General features: G+C 44.1%; 1 protein-coding gene and 1 long non-coding RNA gene across 6 annotated transcripts in view; one reads left to right on the top strand and one right to left on the bottom strand.

The window, feature by feature from the left end:
• The window catches only part of CDC42SE2 (CDC42 small effector 2), a 114,275-nt gene that overhangs the window by 18,815 nt on the left and 76,104 nt on the right, over window positions 1-19,356 (top strand). The window contains exon 1 of one of the 5 annotated variants that reach the window (XM_081930842.1): window positions 2,800-2,899. The exons of 1 other annotated variant lie outside the window; for it this stretch is intronic. The gene's annotated coding sequence lies outside the window, so the exon portion shown is untranslated. Of the gene's footprint in view, window positions 1-2,799; window positions 2,900-2,951; window positions 3,073-19,356 lie in introns of those variants that run through there. 3 more of the 5 variants (XM_081930839.1, XM_081930838.1, XM_081930841.1) reach the window with 3 other exon arrangements.
• Window positions 13,010-16,306, bottom strand: LOC309380700. The gene is made up of 2 exons (XR_014173050.1): window positions 14,730-16,306; window positions 13,010-14,085 (listed from the first exon to the last, which is right to left on the bottom strand). It is a non-coding gene; the product is annotated as an uncharacterized lncRNA (long non-coding RNA).

Raw genomic sequence — 19,356 nt, 5'->3', positions numbered from 1 at the left:
GTTCTTTCACTTTTCTTGACATCCTTTTTCCCCTCTGTGTGTTTTCCAGAAATATTTCCAATTTGTGAAACTTCTCCCTAAGAGTTTACATCGTCTGTAGTAGGAGCACCACATTCAGAGCCAAGAGGTTAGATGAAAAAAGGAAGTCCACCACAGAAGGTTCATCTAGGGGCCGTCCCTGAAAGGCTTCCAATAATTTGTCTCTCTGTGCTTCTTATGCACAGAGTCACCCATTGCTGTGTTTTCAAAGTGGGCATATGAATATTATAGTCAAATGCATTGATTGGTTTGATCTGCAGTCAATTCTCAGGCGCTTCTTCCTTTCTAGCCTTTGCTTTGCTCAATCCACCAACTCCCAGGAAAACTCTCCTTTGACATATTTCTATTTGAACTCCATGTAGCACCTATTTTGGGACGCAGGTGGCACTGTGGTCTAAACCATAGAGCCTAGGGCTTGCCGATCAGAAGGTCGGCGGTTCGGATCCCCGCGGCGGGGTGATCTTCCGTTGCTCTGTCCATGCTGCTGCCTACCTAACAGTTTGAAAGCATGTCAAAGTGCAAGTAGATAAATAGGTACCATTCCTGTGGGAAGGTAAACAGTGTTTCTGTGCACTGCTCTGGTTCGCCAGAAGCGGCTTAGTCATGCTGGCCACATGACCCAGAAGCTGTACGCCAGCTCCCTCAGCCTGTAGAGCGAGATGAGCACCGCAACCCCAGAGTCATCTGAGACTGGACCTAATGGTCAAGGGTACCTTTACCTTGCACCTATTTTAACTTACATGGATAACTATATAGCATTAGTTACAGGTAGGGAGCCGTGTTGGTCTGCCGTAGTCGAAACAAAATAAAATAAATAAAATAAAAAAATAAAACAAATCCTTCCAGTAGCACCTTAGAGACCAACTAAATTAGTTATTGGTATGAGCTTTTGTGTGCATGCACACTTCTTCAGATACCTTATAAATATAGCACTGTATTTGTGGAAGTGAAGTCTCAAACACCTTCCCTTTCTTCTTCTTTGGCAATCGCTTGTAGCCAAGTAAGATTGTCTTCCATGAACACGATTTTAACAATGAGTCACTCAGCCCTAATGGAGGGTACAGCTGAAAGACATGCCAGGGAGGCTGGTCAACAGTAGACCTGATGATGGAAATGTTGCTGCTTGCGGCTTCTGCTATCACTGTGGCATCTTTATCCGACAACCCAGAAGGCACTAAGTAAAGGGAGGACCAGGGCCATACAGGCTGAATTTCATCTATTGAAATTTAAAGTGATGCAGGTGGCGCTGTAGTCTAAACCACTGAGCATCTTGGGCTTGCCAGTCAGAAAGTTGGCAGTTCAAACCCCATGACAGGGTGAGCTCCCATTGCTCTGTCCCAGCCCCTGCCAAACTAGCAGTTTGAATGCACACCAGCTCAAGTAGATAAATAGGTACCGCTGCGGCAGAAAGGTAAACAGTGTTTCCATGCGCTCTGGTTTCCATCACAGTGTTCTGCTGCACCAGAAGCAGTTTAGTTATGCTGGCCACATGACCCAGAAAAGGTGAGATGAGCGCCACAACCCCATAGTCACCTTTGACTGGACCTAAACGTCCGGGGGTCCTTTTACCTTCTTTTACCTTTACCTGTTGATTTAAACTAAAGCACCAGCTCGAGTGATAAGGGACGTGGGTGGTGCTGTGGGTTAAACCACAGAGCCTAGGACTTGCCGATCAGAAGGTCGGTGGTTCAAATCCCCGTGAGGGGCTGAGCTCCCGTTGCTCGGTCCCTGCTCCTGCCAACCTAGCAGTTCAAAAGCACGTCAAAGTGCAAGTAGATAAATAGGTACCACTCTGGCGGGATGCTCTGGTTTGCCAGAAGCGGCTTAGACATGCTGGCCACATGACCTGGAAGCTGTACGCCGGCTCCCTCGGCCACTAAAGTGAGATGAGTGCTGCAACCCCAGAGTCAGCCACGACTGGACCTAATGGTCAGGGGTCCCTTTACCTTTACCTTACCAGCTCGAGTGATATATCCAAAAAGGCAGAGGGTAGGTTGTGACTGGCACCACAAGAAACCGGTTTGCCCCTATCCGAAAGCGCACCCACCCACCCACACCAGCTGCTACATTGCATTTCCTGAGAGAACCCTTCCCCCCCAAACTACAATTCCCAGAGTCCTTTGGTGTGCGTGTGTGTCTGTGTGTGCGAGGGGGGAAAGGCGAGGTTACAACAAGCATAAAACCGTTTCAGTTCGCGGTGCAGACGCCTCTTGCTGGTCGTTGGACAGCAGCCGCCTCCCCTCGTAGCCAGCAGATCGGTCTTCCCCCTGCTTTGGCGCGCCTCCTCCCCGCCTCGGGTCCCCCCAGGCCGCTCATGCGCGGTTCTCCTCGCAGTCCGCCGAAGCGCCCTCGCAGCCCCTCCGAGGCGCGTCTCTCGACCGGCACTCGCTCCGTGTCAGCGGGCTGGGGAGGAGGAGGAGGAGGAAGAAGAGGAGGAGGAGGTCCTACCCATCTACCCTCCCGCTTGCCGGGGCTGGGGGAGAGTGAGCAGGAGCCGCCGCCGCCGCCTCATCCCTCCGCCACCCGGGCTGGGCGGGCTTCTCCCCTCAAGGCAGACCGAGGCCGAGCCGAGGGCGCAAAGCGAAAGGAAGCGAGCGGGGACGGCGACGCCGCCTGCCTCTTCGCCCGCGTCGCCTTCAGCGCAGCTTCCTCTCCGCCATCCCCGGAGCTGCGGGGAGGGGAGCCGAGACCCAACGCGGCAGGACGCCGGTGCAGAAAAGGGAGCTAGACAAAGGAGAGGGAGAGGTGAGTGGCAGGCGGAGAGAGCGAGGCGCCTTGTTAGGGACGCTTCCCCCCTTCCCTCCCTCCCCCGCAAAGCCGGGCGTTCCATTGCTTAGGAGGGTGGTGTCGGAGAGACCAGGTAAGCCCCCCCCCGCCTTCCCCTCCCCTCCCCCGCATTCGCATCCCGCCTATCAAGCCTGCAGCGGCGAGAAGGCACTGATGGAGCGGCGCGCTCGGGCTGCTGCGTAAAAGTGGCGGTGGCGCAGGGCAAGGATCGTGGCTGCAAGAATGCTCAGCCCTTGGCGACAGAAGGTGCTCTTCTTGGGAAGCTGGGAGAGGGACGGGGGTAGGTGGGTGGGGTTTTTTTCCCCTTCCACCTTTGCATCTCTCCAGCGATGTGGAGTCCCAGGCCTCCCCAAACCCTGGCACCCTTGGCTGCAGCCCTATGATCCATACTGGGGGTGGGTGGGGGGTGAAAGTCTGGGGTGTTTTGGTTTTTTCCCCTAATCCGTCCTCGGCTCCATGGCGCTGCCCTTTCCTTCCCAGGGAAAGGAGGGGTGCCGAATGGGAAATAACATGGCAAGAAGGTGAAGTCTCAAATACCAAACACACGCACGCCCCGACATGAATTCAGAGGCAATAGGGGGGAAGCGTCAGGAAAAAAAGGAAAGCGTTGGCTGATTTTGGTGTGCTTTCTGGGGATGGAGCTAGCCAGCCATGCTGCCAGGAGCTGGGTAGGTCTCGCGGTGCCATACCACCTCTGCCATTTTCAGGAAATGATACCCTATCGAGTCTTCTTCGTATATGCAGAGCTTGGAAAGAAATTGATGGTTTTCTGTTTTCTCTGAATTCTGCCATTGATTGGCTCAGTAAGCAAAGGGGCGAAAGAGTCTTCGCTCATTCCTCTCCCACTCAAATAGCAGAGCAGAATATGGACAGCATTTATGTGTTGCGTTTTCCTTCTGGGGTTAAAGCGATAGAAGGTGCACCCACCCTTCCATTTATTTACGATGTCTGAAGATGCCAGGTTCGTTCTTGCAACAATTGCTGCCTGGGAAATCGGGAGCGTGTGATCTTTTAGTAGCCAGCGTGCACTTGACGGAAGTGGACAACATCAACAGTTGCAAATTTTTTAATTGCTGGTTCTGGGTGAAGGTAGTAGTCACGAGGGAGAAGGTGGTGTGTACAGGTTGTTCAGTAGCAGTATTTCCTGGACTCAAGGACGAATGGAGGCTTCTTCTGTAGTTTGTTTGGTGTGTGTTTTTCCTTGGGAGAGAGGGTGTGGTGGCGATGCCTCTGTAATGCAGCACTGCTAAGCATTGCGTGGAAGCAGGAGGCTGCTGCTTGTGCCTGTGTAGTAGTAGAAACAGATCTTGCAGGGCGGAGGGAAGAGATGTTACCTTAGGCTTAATTTCCAAAGCTCCCACTGTCAAAACAATATACTAAAATAAATGCGTAGAAGAGAGGAAGCTAGCTAACAGTATGTGCTAAACCTCCCCATAAAAATAGATTTCATTATATTATAATATATATATTCCAGTGAATATATATATTCAGTGATATTCAACTAAGTTTTACCCACTGAAATTAATTAACCCAAGTTAGCCATTTTCATTAATTTCTATGAGCATTTTTACCAGTTGGCTTAAAACTCTCGACATTCAGCAACAGCTCAGTCCCATTCATATTTACTCGGAAGATATCACTGTCTGAGATTCATGAGGCTTCATTCCAGATAAGGCTGTAAGTCATATATCCATTTACCTGGAAGTAATCTCCACTAACTCACTGGGGCTTGCTTTTCAGTAGACACAGAGGTGTCTTTAGGATTTTGGCCTGAATTTATTGAGACTCCTTTTGTGTGATGAGTTTCCCCATCCACAGATGATTTCTCCAAGCTGCTGCAAAATGCATGGATCCTGGCTCCAGAGTGGCCAATCTGATGTAAATTAAAGGGTGATGCATGCTTTGAAGTGAATATGCTTTCAAATCAAATCCTGCCTTTCCTTAAAGAGATGCAGTTTAAATACAATGGCATAGGCTTATCTACAGATAATTGAAATGTACCTGTTACTCTGAACTGAAACCTAGAAGCGGTAACTGTGATAATGCTAAGCTAGATATTTCTAAATGATGAGTTCATGTTTTAAGGATACTTTTTTAAAAAATAATAATGGAAACTGGAATATTTTGATTATACTCATTTTCAAGATTCATTCCTAGATCATGTTTATATATGGATTCATATTGTTTGTGACACAGGTGTATTTGGAATGAACATGACTGTACAAGTGTGTGTTCTTTTTTCTCTCATTGTCCAGGATACTCATTATTTATTATTTATTGTACTTAAGCCCCATTCTTGCCCTCCGCCAAGGAATTCAAGGCAGCAGACAGGACTCTCTCCTTTCTCATTCAATCCCCAGGTGCAACAACGCTATTAGATTAGTTAGGATGAGCAGCAGTTAATGGCCCAAGTTTACCCAGTGAGCGTCATGTCTGAGCGAGGATTTGAACCCACATCTCCTAGTCTGACATGCTAACCATTATACCACATTGGTTCCCATTGGGTAGATATTTCCAGCAGCACTTATATCAGGCACAATGAAGGGAATACACTGGTGTGGCCATTCTCATGTTATAAATGCACATATTTGGCCTGGGCAAAAAGAAAACCTGGGAATCACTTCGGTTTGTGGTAACTCACTGGCTGGCAACAGTGTTATGTTGGAGCTGTAACAGGGCGCTTTAAAGTTTCTTATAGTTACAATGTGATGGCTGTTAAAGTTTACTCTTGCCTTTGGTGAGACGGATCCTTGGGGCAGAGAAAGGAAGAAAAACAAGAGAGGCAGAAAGACCTTCCCTGTCTAATGTAATTTTTTTTAAAAAACTTGATTTTAACTATTATGTATTTGTTGTTGTTCTTATGCAAGTGACTCTGTCAGGTCTTCAGCTTGCCATTTTTGGTGAGTCATTTCCAGTTGTGTCCTCTTTTCACCTCTCTGGCCCCATGCTTTGTATAAAACTGCTACGCTGCATCTATTGCTGACATGGAAATATAAACCTGCACTTTTTTCTGGTGGTGTTACATCCTGGTTTCCCTCATGAAAGGGCAAATCTGTCCCCAACCCTAGCTCTAATGCTGCGTTGATTTAGGAGTCACGCCCCCATCCTAAATGTCTGTTTTGTCAATGTGCTCTCTTTCAGTAACTGAGCTGATATAGTGTAGAATGTTAATCACTAACCGTAGGCTCTGGTTTGATTTCAGCTCAGAAGACGAGATGTTTTATCCTCCTGTTTTCACACAGCCCTCTCACCTCTAGCCAGAGCTTTCCCAACAAAATAGAATCATAGAACTGGAGAGTTAGAAGGGACCCTGACAGTCATCTAGGCCGTAGCTGTCAACGTTTCCCTTTTTTAAAGGAAAATTCCCTTATTCCGAATAGGATTCCTCGCAAGAAAAGGGAAAAGTTGATAGCAATGATCTAGGCCAACCCCCTGCAATGCAGGAAACATTTTCCCAATGTGGGGCTCAAACCCACAATCCTGAGTTTAGGAGCAGAGTACTCTACTGATTATGGGACGCGGGTGGCGCTGTGGGTTAAACCACAGAGCCTAGGACTTGCCGATCAGAAGGTTGGCGGTTCGAATCCCCACGACGGGGTGAGCTCCCATTGCTCGGTCCCTGCTCCTGCCAACCTAGCAGTTCGAAAGCATATCAAAGTGCAAGTCGATAAATAGGTACCGCTCCAGCGGGAAGGTAAACAACGTTTCCGTGAGCTGCTCTGGTTTGCCAGAAGCGGCTTAGTCATGCTGGCTACATGACCCGGAACCTGTATGCCGGCTCCCTCGGCCAATAAAGCGAGATGAGCGCCACAACCCCAGAGTCAGCCACGACTGGACCTAATGGTCAGGGGTCCCTTTACCTTTTACTCTACTGATTGAGCTATCCCACCTCCTAATAATTCACCTCTCTAGTCATTCAGGCCACAATAAAATCCCAGGCTCTCCTTAAATCCCTACACTGGTTTGCTATCTATGGGCATCCATAGCCCCCCCTGAATGAACCATAACCCCCAGATTGCCAGCTGTCACCTTTTAAAAAAAGGGTATGTATTTAAGGTTTTGTGGAATCTGTAGATTTGAAGACCCTGAGATATAGGGCCAAATGTACAGGTACTGTTTTTCTCACTTTTGTGCATGAGAAACTGCATTGTCAAAAAATTCCTAGGAATGCCCTTGTTTCTATTTGTCCTGGATGCAGCATAAAGTTTATGCCATAAACTCTTCCTCCTAGCCCTTAAACCCTTCTCTTGCCTTGCGCCTCTTAGCAATCTGCTCATATCCCAAAATATTCCTGCTCTGTGGCTTTCACTTTTCCAGATCCACCACCCTCGTCTGCCCAAAGATCTCCAGCTCCCTTAAATATTTTTTGCCCTTTCCTCACCAATTCCCAATTAAACGTGGACCCATCTTGCAGAGCACTTATGGTACCACCTCTCCTTAAAGCTACCTTTTCTGTGAAACCTTTGGCACGACCTCTTAGTCATCCCCTAGTGAAAGTAAACATAAATACATGTACTAGAAATGGGGAAATGTGGCGATTTCATTTCTTGTTTCATTTTTCTAATCTTAAATCTGTTTACAGCTCTTTTTTTAAAAAAAAATCTCATAAAAATCAACCAGCATCTTACTGCGAATTTCTTCTAATACACGTTTTTGTGTGCAGTCTCCCTAATGTGCATGTTTTTGCAAAGGCAGTGTCCCTTAGCACAATGCATTTTGTATATTGTTTTCACTCATATATTCCTTCCATGCCCACCTTGCCCTAATATGTGCATGTTTTTTGTACACATAACATGGCTGGATAACTACACTGCAAAATTGAAAGTGTTCATTTCAAGGAATGGTTGTGTTTTGCTTTGAAAGTGCACATTTTATGCTGTGAACTGCCCTGCAAATTAAACAAACTAATTATTTGGCAGGTTCAGATTCTCCTCCCCCCCAACCCATTTCTAAAAATACATTTTTCATTTCCATTCATTGCTTACTTTCTCTTCCCTCCATTACTCACCTGTAGCAAATCTTAGATTGGCAGCTCCTTGGGTCAGGGACCTTTCTTTTGGCTCTTGTTCTGCAAAGTGCCGTGCACTTTGTTGGCATGGTATACTAATACTATTAACAGGATGAGGCCATAAAGTTTGTTCTTGGACAATTTTGCCCATTCAATTTCCATTCACTTAATGGAGTTATGTAGGCCGATCAATATTTGAGACCTGCCCATATATCCATGATGTCTTGTTTAATTTTTTATTATGTAAACCCTTTTTGTTTGTTTGAGTCACCTTATTTTCAGCTGTTCTCTTCAGTGCAGTCCTAAAGTAAGCCTCATTGACTTCATTAGAACTGACTCCAAAGTAAATGGGTTTAGGATCGTGGCCTTAGCTATTATTGAAAGCCCTTCTCATACTGTATTTTCCCCATGTCTCAATTATTTTAAAGCCTTGCGTTTTGCTCTGTGTCTTCTTATTTCTTGGGTTTACACTGACTGACATTTCCTTCTTTGCCTATGCATGCTGTGTTAGAGATAAGTATTGGGAGGGTGATAAGGCCTTAAGTCATTAAATGCTTCCACAACTGAGTAGTCTTATCAGTTTTCCTAGTCAGTTCAGTCATTTTATGTGGTCCTTGGATGAAGGGTGGTATATAAATTTAATAATAATAATAATAATATTTTTTCAGTACAAGTTAAAGTATGTAAATAAATACTTTTGGGACTCGGTCCTTATATATATATATCAGTAGGTTGTCTCCTTGATTGACAAGCATTAGATTCTCTGCTGGCAGCAATTATCTGTGTTGACTTCACTGCCAGAGCAGGGAGACCATAGTCCTCCAGATACTGCTAAACTAAAACTCCAGTAATCTCTGACCATTGCCCATGCGAACTTGGACTGATGGGAGTTAGAGTCCAGTAGCACTGGGCTCCCCACTTTTGAGGGCCATGGATCCCCTACTCTTTCTTTGCCCTCATAAAACTTTCTTATAGCATAATCATATGCATGTTTGCTCAGAGGTGGGCCCGGCTGGGTTCAGTGAGGCTCACTTCTGAGTGGATATGTTTAGGACTGCAGCCTTTAAGCCCTTTTGCAGTTAGACAACTCTGCCCACTTCATAACTGGCTTGCAGCTTGAACTGCTACTAATTCCGCTTCAGAAATTCCCAATAGTAGTTCCGTGATGGTAATTTGCATTGCCTTTACAGAATGCAGCAACTTCCATCTTGTTGTTGAAAGGGAGTAGAGAACAGCCAATTCTTAGCATAGAAAGAGAGAAATTGGAGTAAACAGATAATAATTTCATCTGGGAAAGTATAGAAGATACCTGTGGGAAGAGAATCTGTCTTCTATCAAAATAATACTAAATGTGAATGCGCCTTCTGAAATCCTGGCCCTCTACTAAGGAATAACTTTGTCAACTTCACAAGGTTTTTGTTACAACCAGTGCTGGCAATCCCTTATGCCCAGTGTTCGTTTTCTAAAAAAAATATGTTTAGGGGTACTCTCATTTTGACTCAAGAAAACCACCATTTTATAGTTCAAATTGGAGAAAATAAATACAGTAAATGGACAAAAGTACAAAGATTCACAAAACGTTTAGGGCAGGCATAGGCAAACTCGGCCCTCCAGATGTTTTGGGACTACAAATCCCATGATCCCTAGCTAACAGGACCAGTGGTCAGGGATGATGGGAATTGTAGTCCCAAAACATCTGGTGGGCCGAGTTTGCCTATGCCTGATTTAGGGGTATGTGTACCTCTGTGTCCCCCCCAGAAAAGAAACATTGCTTATTCCAAATGTGTGTGTGTGAAGAATTCTATTTGTGTGGCAAGAAAACCCAAATGCAAAATTCATTTTGCACAGCTTCTTAGTTTGCCTGAGTTGTTTGCAACACAATACCATTATTGAACTCTGTCGCAAGGACTTGTGGGGACAGAAATACGTGCTTGTCCAGGAAATCTAGCTCCCTTTCCCCCCCTCTTAAAAACTTAGGTCAAACTTTATTTTTGCTTTTTGAGGCTTCTGTTGATATTGTCTACACACCCTCAAACTTCTCTTCACAGCCAAGGTGGTCTAGAAACTTTGGGTATGGCAACAGTTGTCTATTTTGGTAGATTTAATAAGCTTGAGTAGGTTGGCACAGGATTTCTGCCTTTAAAAGGAGAACAAAGAGAACGGGGGTTCTTGGGTCACTGCACATCTGTATCAGATGTCCAAAATCCAGTGCAAGCAACTTTGCTCTGGTAGCAAAGACTTATAAACACTTCCATACCAAATCCCTGCAGCAAGATAAAGGAATCTGCCTAGTGGCCTTTCAGTAACGCTGACCCCCATATTGCTCTCCTGCAGCCTGCTTCATTTGAACTGTCATTATATGAGCAAAGGCTCCTCATGTCTTGTCAGGACAGAAAGACAGCCGGAGTTTTTTCAACATCTTGTCATGGTATTCCTTGCCTGTGACAAGGGGGAGAAAATTTGACTGAATTCAGCAGAGAGGGAAGGGCAGTCTAAGTAACCAAAATGCAGCAACAGCGTTCAGACTCAGAGGCCTGCTAGAGTAGCACTAATTCAGATTCATTCATTTCAGTGGGTCTGCTTTGGGATGGGCTTAGCCAAATGCAACCCAGTGTTGCAATCAGAGTAGACCTGTTAAAATCAGTGCTGTCTATTTTCCTGTTGTATCTCTGCAGGATGGCATGCATTCTTTCTTACTGCACAATTTTTTTTAAAGACAAATGATTTTGCGGTAAAGTGTAAGAAAAATAACATGTTGACGTGGTACAAATCGGTATAATTAGCATTTTCATGAGTGAATGCCATATTGTCCCCTAGAAGCATGTAATGGAAAAGGGATTGCGGACATAAAATCAATTAACCTCTGCCTTGTAAATAAACCACTAATTGTGACCGAGGCTACTGGTTGTCACTCTTGTTGATAGTGTTTGGCTTTATTTTAAAAAAAATATATGATTTCCACCTGCTTCATCCTTCCCTTCCTTGGTTTGCTGTTGTTCGAATCCCAAATCAAGGATGACTTTATTTAATTGTTTGGAAGCTGGATCAATAATGTGGCGTCTTTACTACTCTATTAAGCTTATTTGTATTAGAATTTTAAATGAGATTTGCATTGACATTTTAAGCGGTTATGGTGTCCTTTCTTTAGAGGTGATTAACACATCAGGGTTAGAAATGAAGTATGAGATTGATGCATTACTGATACACCTTAAATAAAACAATCTCTTGGATGTTGGTGTGCCCTAGAATTAGTTTTGGTTGTTTAATGGTAGCTTACTACTTCAATTTGTGCCATATTTATTTTGAGATGGATTTGGGACCACCATGGTGGCTAATAATAATAATAAAATTATTTGCCACCCATCTGACTGTGTTATCCCAGCCACTCAACCAAAGTGGCTTGCGATAGAGAGAATATACACAAATTGAATATTGGCTGTTTGCCCGATATAAAAACTTACAATGTCTGGACCACTTCTGAAGTCGGCACCCAATTTCATGCTGAATCTTTGTATCAGTAGGAAAACTTTCCTTACAGGGCTCGTTCAGGGCTTTCAATAAGTGGCCACATCCCCACATCTGATTTCTTTCCGCAGGGCCTGTAAGACAGAGTCGTTCTGCCTGGCCTTTGGCTTGGAGCCAATTTGATCCCCCCCCTTTCTTTTTTCTTTTTCCTTTCTCCTCTTGCGATGAGGCTGCATTTTAATATTTTAATGTTTCAATATTTTAATGTTGCATTTTAATCTTGTTTTTAAGTTGTATTCATTCAACCTGTTTTTATTATTGCTTGTTAGCCACCCTGAGCCCGGCCTTGGCTGGGGAGGGCGGGGTATTAATAATAATAATAATAATAATAATAATAATAATAATAATAATAATAATTGCTTCTGCTGTTCACTGGAAAATGTTCTGCCTGCCACCAAGTAATTGTGCTAGGAACAGTCTGTGTTTCTTCCAGTTAGCTGCATCCTCAGGCTGCTCCATGCTTTTAAATGTGTGTCATGCTAGTTAAATGTGTGTCATGCTAGTTAAATGAAAACTTAGAAGGCTATCTGATGATATAGGGGGATTTAGAATCTGAATTAATTCATTAATTGCATCATGCTGGTCAGCTTTACAGTGTGTGTACGTAGCTATTGCATCCATGTGACACTCTGTGCTCTGGCAAGTGGGTTATAGTCGTTAAGAGTGATAGACTCGTAATCTGGTGAACCGGGTTCGCGTCTCCGCTCCTCCACATGCAGCTGCTGGGTGACCTTGGGCCAGTCACACTTCTCTGAAGTCTCTCAGCCCCACTCACCTCACAGGGTGTTTGTTGTGGGGGAGGAAGGGAAAGGAGATGGTTAGCCACTTTGAGACTCCTTTGGGTAGTGATAAAGCGGGATATCAAATCCAAACTCTTCTTAAACTTCCACTTTTAAAACTTGATTTGTCAAAAGCTGTCCAGGTTGACATGGGTGGTGCTGTGGTCTAAACCTCTGAGCCTCTTGGGCAGGGGTCAGCAAACATTTCCAGCAGGGGGCCGGTCCACTGTCCCTCAGACCTTGTGGGGGGCCCAACTATATTTTTTGGGGGGAAATGAATGAATTCCTATGCCCCACAAATAACCCAGAGATGCATTTTAAATAAAAGGACACATTCTACTCATGTAAAAACACACTGATTCCCAGGCCGTCTGCGGGCCGGCTTTAGAAGCCGATTTGGTCAGATCAGGCCCCCGGGCCTTAGTTTGCCTACCCATGCTCTTGGGCTTGCCAATCAGAAGTTCGGCGGTTTGAATCCCCACGACGGAGTGAGCTCCTATTGCTCTGTCCCAGCGCCTGCCAACCTAGCAGTTCAAAAGCATACCAGTGCAAGTAGATAAATAGGTACCACTGTAGTGGGAAGGTAAACAGCATTTCCATGCGCTCTGGTTTCCATCACGGTGTCCCGTTGCGCCAGAAGTGGTTTAGTCCTGCTGCCCACATGGTCTGTCAGTGGACAAAGCTGTCTGTGGACAAACACTGGCTCCCTCGACCTGAAAGAAGGATGAGCGCCACAACCCCGTGGTCACCTTTGACTGGATTTAACCATCCAGGGATCCTTTACCTTTTACCTTTATGCCTATGATCTTGTCTGTCTGCTTAATGCATCTGCTGAAGTAAGCTATTGACCAGCAAAAACTCAGCCCGCACGTAAACCAGTTAGCCTCAAAGGTGCCACAACATTTTAATTATATATTTGTCATCTTGGTGCTACAGACTTAATGTGGCTCTTTTTCTTGAACATTTAGCTTAAGTGGTTCCTTAGACGTCAAGATGATTGATTTTTGCTTGCTCCAAATCTTATCTAATGTATCTTCACAGTAGAGTACTTGTACAATAGTAGTACTTTATGACACAAGTAGGGATAAAATATTTAATTCTCTGCAACTATTTTCGGGCAGAACAATGAGCCATTTGTTCTCTCTCTGTATAAAACAGGATCCAGAGACAGCAAGCCATTTGTTTGTGGAATAACTAGAGGTCACACGTGGCTTCTAAACATACTAATGTATTATAAGGTTATAATTAATTGTGTAATTCTTGCTTGCAGATGAATTTCTCTCTTCCACTCTTCCTCTCAGGTTCAGTTTTCATAACCACCCAAATATGTGAAGTACACAATTCTTCAGATAGGGAAATTGTGGTGCTAGGCAGGTAGTATTTCATATTCTTCTGCATCCATTTTAATATAGGTATATGCCATGGCATATGTATATATTGAATGAAATAAGAAAATATTTAGCAAAACCCTTCCACCGATGTTTAGAAAACTGTTGTATAAAACAAACTATTGTGTGTGTGTTTTGTTTTGTTTTTCTTTCTTTCAATCCAGCACAATAATCTTTTGTACTTGTTTAAACAGCTTTGAAAACTAGCTTGTTCATAAGAATGTTGATGTTGTCGATCTTCGTTAGTTGTAGAACGTTTTACTTTTTGTTTTACGGAAGGGGAGACATTATCTGACCCATAAGCCTTTGTCTCCTGTATTACCCAGCACCTTACAAAGACATGATTGATGGATTTATATATAGCCTTTACATTAGTGACAACCAGGAATGGTCAGGTAGATTGAGATCTGTTGCTAGATCTCTGGGTTAGTTGCAATAGATCTGCAAAGGCTTCTGTCCTCCGATACTTAACCAGTGCTAAGTGAACTTTAAAAGAAAATAAACCTCTGGGTAGACTTACCTTCTGCTAATCACTTCTGTCAGCTTTCACGTTCCTCACCTAAAATAGTATTAGTCTGATGCCTTTTACTTAGATAAGGAAAACTGTTGACTAAATAAACACTTTGCTACTTTCCCTCCAAAATATATTTACAGTACTGTAGACTTGAAGCTAAAATGACCAAATCTTAAGAGTGCTTTGTTCTGTCTCGTTTTTAAAAGTTTATTCCATCACTGAATTCGGATTCCCAGAAGTTAGAATGCAGTTACTAACTCTCTGAAAGGAACTTGATATTAAGTTGTTTACAAGGTACATTCGTGAGAATTGTGTAGTTCACATTCCCCTTTCCGTGTCTAAGAAGATTTTATGATCCCTGATGCCAGAAGGAATTTTGGTACAACAGTGGCAATTTGTCTAACCACTGTGATTGTAGATGCTTATGCAAAACACAGTGGCCAGAGACTTTCATTTGCTTCCATGCCTTATGCTTGGTAATTAGGTACTGTGCATTAATCATATCAAGTGATAATTTCCCCCTAATTCCTTTGCAATCTTTTGTGTGCCCGTCTTCATCCTCATGCAATTGCATGAAGCCACTGTGGTTCAAATGATGATTCTTTGCTTTTACAAATTGTTTGCAGAACCAGTTTATCATGTGGTCCTTCAAAAATATAGTAAGGCAACTTTGTAAAGATACAACTAACCTTCAAAAACCACCTGCAGATTTCTTTTTCTCTGGTGAATAAGAGATTTGTCCCAGTAGGGTGCATACTCAGGTGTTACGCTTAGTAGATCCTGTGGGAATGCTTGAGGACAGAACAGTAGAGACATTGACATTTAAGACTAGAATGGAAAGTTTAAACATAATTATTTGTTTAGGTTGCCTAATGTAAGTTATGTAATTGCACGTAGGTATAATGTTTGGAAAACTACTAGTTGCGTTACTCAAAGCATTCATTATTCTCTCTGCCTAGTACAGTACTTTGAAATTAAAGATCTCTATAGAGAAGACATTAAGTCTCCTACACCCAAAATATAATGTTGCTGGGCAAAGGACCCTTTTAACTGCATGTACTGGAATGTTGTAACTTCTAGGGAAACATCTCCATTAGTATCAGAAATAATTATGTGTTAGTGCAAAAGTTCAGGGGATGCACACCTGATCTGACTTTGTGTCTGGTCTGGAATACTTGTGTCTGTTGTATATTATTTTAACAAGCTGCGGGTTTTTAAAATAAAAAATATGCCTCTTGTCCTGTCTGAAATAACAGACCTTTTCCCAACCCCCATGTATGCCTTTTCCTCACCATAATTCAAGGTAAGGGTGGTATTGTGGGCAGTGCCTTCTGGGGGAGGGCACTAAAACTTATTTTTCTAGCATTTCCTCCCCCTTGCTCCTGCTCTCAAGTTAGGGAGTGTGTGCTAGGGAGAGTGGTCCATTGGAAAATAGAGTTTTTAGAAGGACTGGATTCAAGTTCCACTTGCGTTATTAATTCACTGTGTGGGCAAGTCGCTCTCTCTGAGTTTCAGTTCCTCACAAACAAAATCATGTCCTCATTGTGATGTTTCGAGGGCGAAGTACAATAAAGGCTGTGAGGTTCTTTGCAAAAATAAAATTTCCATGTATATGTTAAAAAAGAAAGGAAAGAGGTAAAGGACCCCGGAACGGTTAAGTTATTTAAAAGCAATGCCCTAACTCAATACTTTCTACAGTACTTACACTGACAGCGACATCACAATGTCTTCAGAAAAGGCCTTTCTCAGCTCGTCTCCTTCAGATTATTTGAACCAGGGATGCCACAAATAGACATTATTATTAAGCTTCTCCTGCTTCTCCTGCTGTTTGTGCTTTGGCCAAAGATAAAGGTAAAGTACCGCTGGATAGTTAAGTGCAGTTGAAATTGACTATGGGGCGTGGCACTCATCTCTGCATTCAGGCCGAGAAAGCCAGTGTTTCTTCACAGGCAGCTTTCCGTGTCATGTGGCCAGCAGGACTAAACTGCTTCTGGCACGACGGGACACCATGACGGAAACCAGGGCACACGGAAATGCCTTTTACCTTCCTGCCACAGTGGTACCTATTTATCTACTTGCACTGGTGTGCTTTTGAACTGCTAGGTTGGTGGGAGGTGGGACAGAGCAATGGGAGCTCACCTTCTCATGGAGATTCAAACTGCTGACTTTCTGATTGGCAAGTCCAAGAGGCTCAGTGGTTTAGACCACAGCACCACCCATGTCCCAAATAAACAAGCACACAATCACTGATAGGTCCACCCGCCATTGTGAGGCCCAAAGCAATGAAGATGATGCCTCCCCAGCTGTTGTCATTGGCTGTGGGTTTCTTGTGATGTCATAAAAGCACTTGGCAACTGAGTGGATATAAAGGCAGGCCAAGGGGAAAGCCCTTTTCTGTTTCCAGCAGGACACACCTGGCAATGGATGTGACATTCAGCACTGCCCAGGTTTCTGCCACTTGTAGGAGGCAAAGCGGTGATTGGAAGGAGGCAATCCTCTGGCAGTGGGATGCTAGGGAGCGATAATAAGGCAAGTTTGCTTGCTTGAGGGCTGCTGGTATCTCTGATTAGAAGCTGGCAGACATCTCATGATGGACCTAACAGTAGCTTCTGGTACAATGGAACACCATGACGGAAACCAGAGCACATGGAAACACAGTTTCCCTTCCCGTTGCAGAGGTATTTATTTATCTACTTGCACTGGCATGCTTTCGAACTGCTGGGTTGGCAGGAGCTGGGACAGAGTGACGGGAGCTCACCCCGTCGCGTAATTTGAACTGCCAACCTTCCAATTGGCAAGCCCAAGAGGCTCAGTGGTTTAGACCACAGCGCCATCTGCATCCCTTTACCTTTGCCATGTATATGATAAATTCCACGGAGGTGGTGGCACTAAGTAGCTTGCAGCTTTGCTAGACCCATTGCTCAGGTTCTATGGCTCCCAGTAAGTCCATGTAGGTAAGTGTGAGAGGGTGTTTTTGGCGTTTGTTTGTTTGTTGGAACATTACTAGCTTATTTTTCAAATTACAATTTTTCATTTATTGTGCCCATGGGTCTAGAGCAGGGGTGGCTAACTTTTTTTGGGGGGGCCCAGCCACATTGAGTGTTGGTCAGCCCACTGAGGACTGCATGCCATCAGTTGTGCATGCATGTCATACATGTGCAAACTGACACAGCACATGCACACAGTGGAGGGAACATCAAGACTCAAAATATAATACCACAAAATCCATAATCAAAACAACAACAACCCAATAACCCTCTCCCCCCAAACCCCCGCATTTTAAAAGGGCATAGGATGTCAATCAGATCAACCAAAGACCTGGTTAAAAAGGAATGTTTTTGCTCGGCACCAAAAGGTGTATAATGAAGGTGCCAGGCGAAGTTCCTTGGGGACAGAATTCCACAGACGGGGAGCCACTGCAGAGAAGGCCCTGTTCTCATGTTGCCACCCTCTGGACCTCTCGAGGACGAGGCACACAAAGAAGGGCCTCAGAAAATGATCTCAGCTGTCGTGTGGAGGAAAAAAACTGCTCCAGTTAGCAGTCATTGAAGGCTGCCGAAAAGATATGGTGGCTTGCAATTGTCTTTGAGAGCAGGTGTTTTGGCTGCTCTCAGTAATAATTGTGACAGATCATCTCTCTTTAGATGTCAACCACAGAAATTCACGTGGAAGCAAAGACACAGCCTTCTTGTGAACATGGGTCACAATGAGCAGTTTTGGGGTGCAGTTTGGACAGTAAAATATCCCAGAACCAGAGCAGACACAGCAGACAGCTCTGAAACTATATGGTCAGTGCAAAAATGAATCAAGTCTCTCTAGCAGGAAGCTCCAAGCATTTTACACCTGTTGCTCAAGATTTGGAACATGGCCTATCTCATAATAGCCAAATTTGCAGTGCTCAGCAAGCATGCGGTCATTTCTATTCCTGAACCAGCTTCTGGGGAGAAGAAGTGAGACCTACAGTGACAGTCACGAAGTTATCTATGCATGCAAAATGCAGCTGTGTTTACAACTGTCTGATTACCTAGGTAGAGGGCTAAATTGCAAGCCAATTACAATAATAAGTACAAAGTGTTATAAATTGCATTTGGATAGCATAGCTCTTCAGTGTCTCAGATATGGACTAGGTTTGTGGGTGTGTTTTAAAAATCTCATTTTATACAATAAGGCACTTAATTTTGTGATTGAAAAGCAGCCGCAGCTTTTTTCATTCATAAGAAAAGTGTTCGTTTGTGAATGCCACTTCATATTTACTTCAGCAATGTATCTGATACCGGATGTAACTGAATTTTGTGTGTAGGTGTGAAACTTAAACATAGCACCTGGAAGATATTGTTTGTACTCTTTTAGCTGCAATGTGAAATAACTGAGTTTCATTCATGCCATGGGGAGAGGCATAACTTTTAAGGGACTTCTATAATTCTCACTCCTGCCTGTTTTCATAACGCTCAGAGCTAGTCAGAATAGTTATCTCAGCCTGTGGAATTTGTGGAAGTCACTTTCATTTAGATAATGTGCTGTTAGTTTTTTTTATTTAATTTGGCACTTCTTGTCAAAGCACTTCTGAGCCCGAGTCCATGTGGGACACTCAAGTTTAATAGCACTTCTCATAATAGAGGTTCTGGCAAAGTTTTGTTTAAAACCTGCAATTCATCACTTGCAAAATTATGCTTACACTGACTTTGGAAAGCAGAGGTCAGCTTCGTGAATTTTTGTATCCACAAGCACAGTTCTGCAATATGAGGACTCCTTGGGGGACGTTACTGTGTTTGTCTTTAGGTGCCACAGGCCTCGCATATGCTCACCCCAATTGACCTCTCATCTATTCCCCCTACTCCATAAATAAAAATAAAAATTGAACAAGGTGACAGATTAGATATGCCTAGCCAGTACTTGTGTGTGGCAAGCAATGTAAGTTTTATCGAGGCTTCTCTTTGAGATTGGAAAGTGTCTTCGAGAAAAACAAGCATCTTTCCCTATGAGGCAGGGCTTCCAAACTTGGAATTCTCATCATTCCTAGCCACTGGTCTCGCTAGCTAGGAATGATGGGAGTCGTAGTCCAAAAACAACTGGAGACCCAAGTTTGGGAAACACTGTTTCTGAGGCAATCCACAGGGTGAATTGGGGGAGCCAGCTGTGGAGATAGTTACTGTTTGTGTGGGCTGTGCTGAAATTGTTGACATCTCTTGGTAGTGGTGGCGCTGTGGTCTAAACCACTGAGCCTCTTGGGCTTGCTGATCAGAAGGTCGGCAGTTTGAATCCCCGTGACAGAGTGAGCTCCCGTTGCTCTGTCCCAGCTCCTGCCAACCTAGCAGT

This window comes from Podarcis melisellensis (genome assembly GCF_964234715.1).
Source record: "Podarcis melisellensis genome assembly, chromosome: 11".
In the NCBI taxonomy this organism is placed as follows: domain Eukaryota; kingdom Metazoa; phylum Chordata; class Lepidosauria; order Squamata; family Lacertidae; genus Podarcis; species Podarcis melisellensis.
Note: the sequence above shows the minus strand (reverse complement) of the source record. Positions and strands in the feature narration are given on the sequence as shown.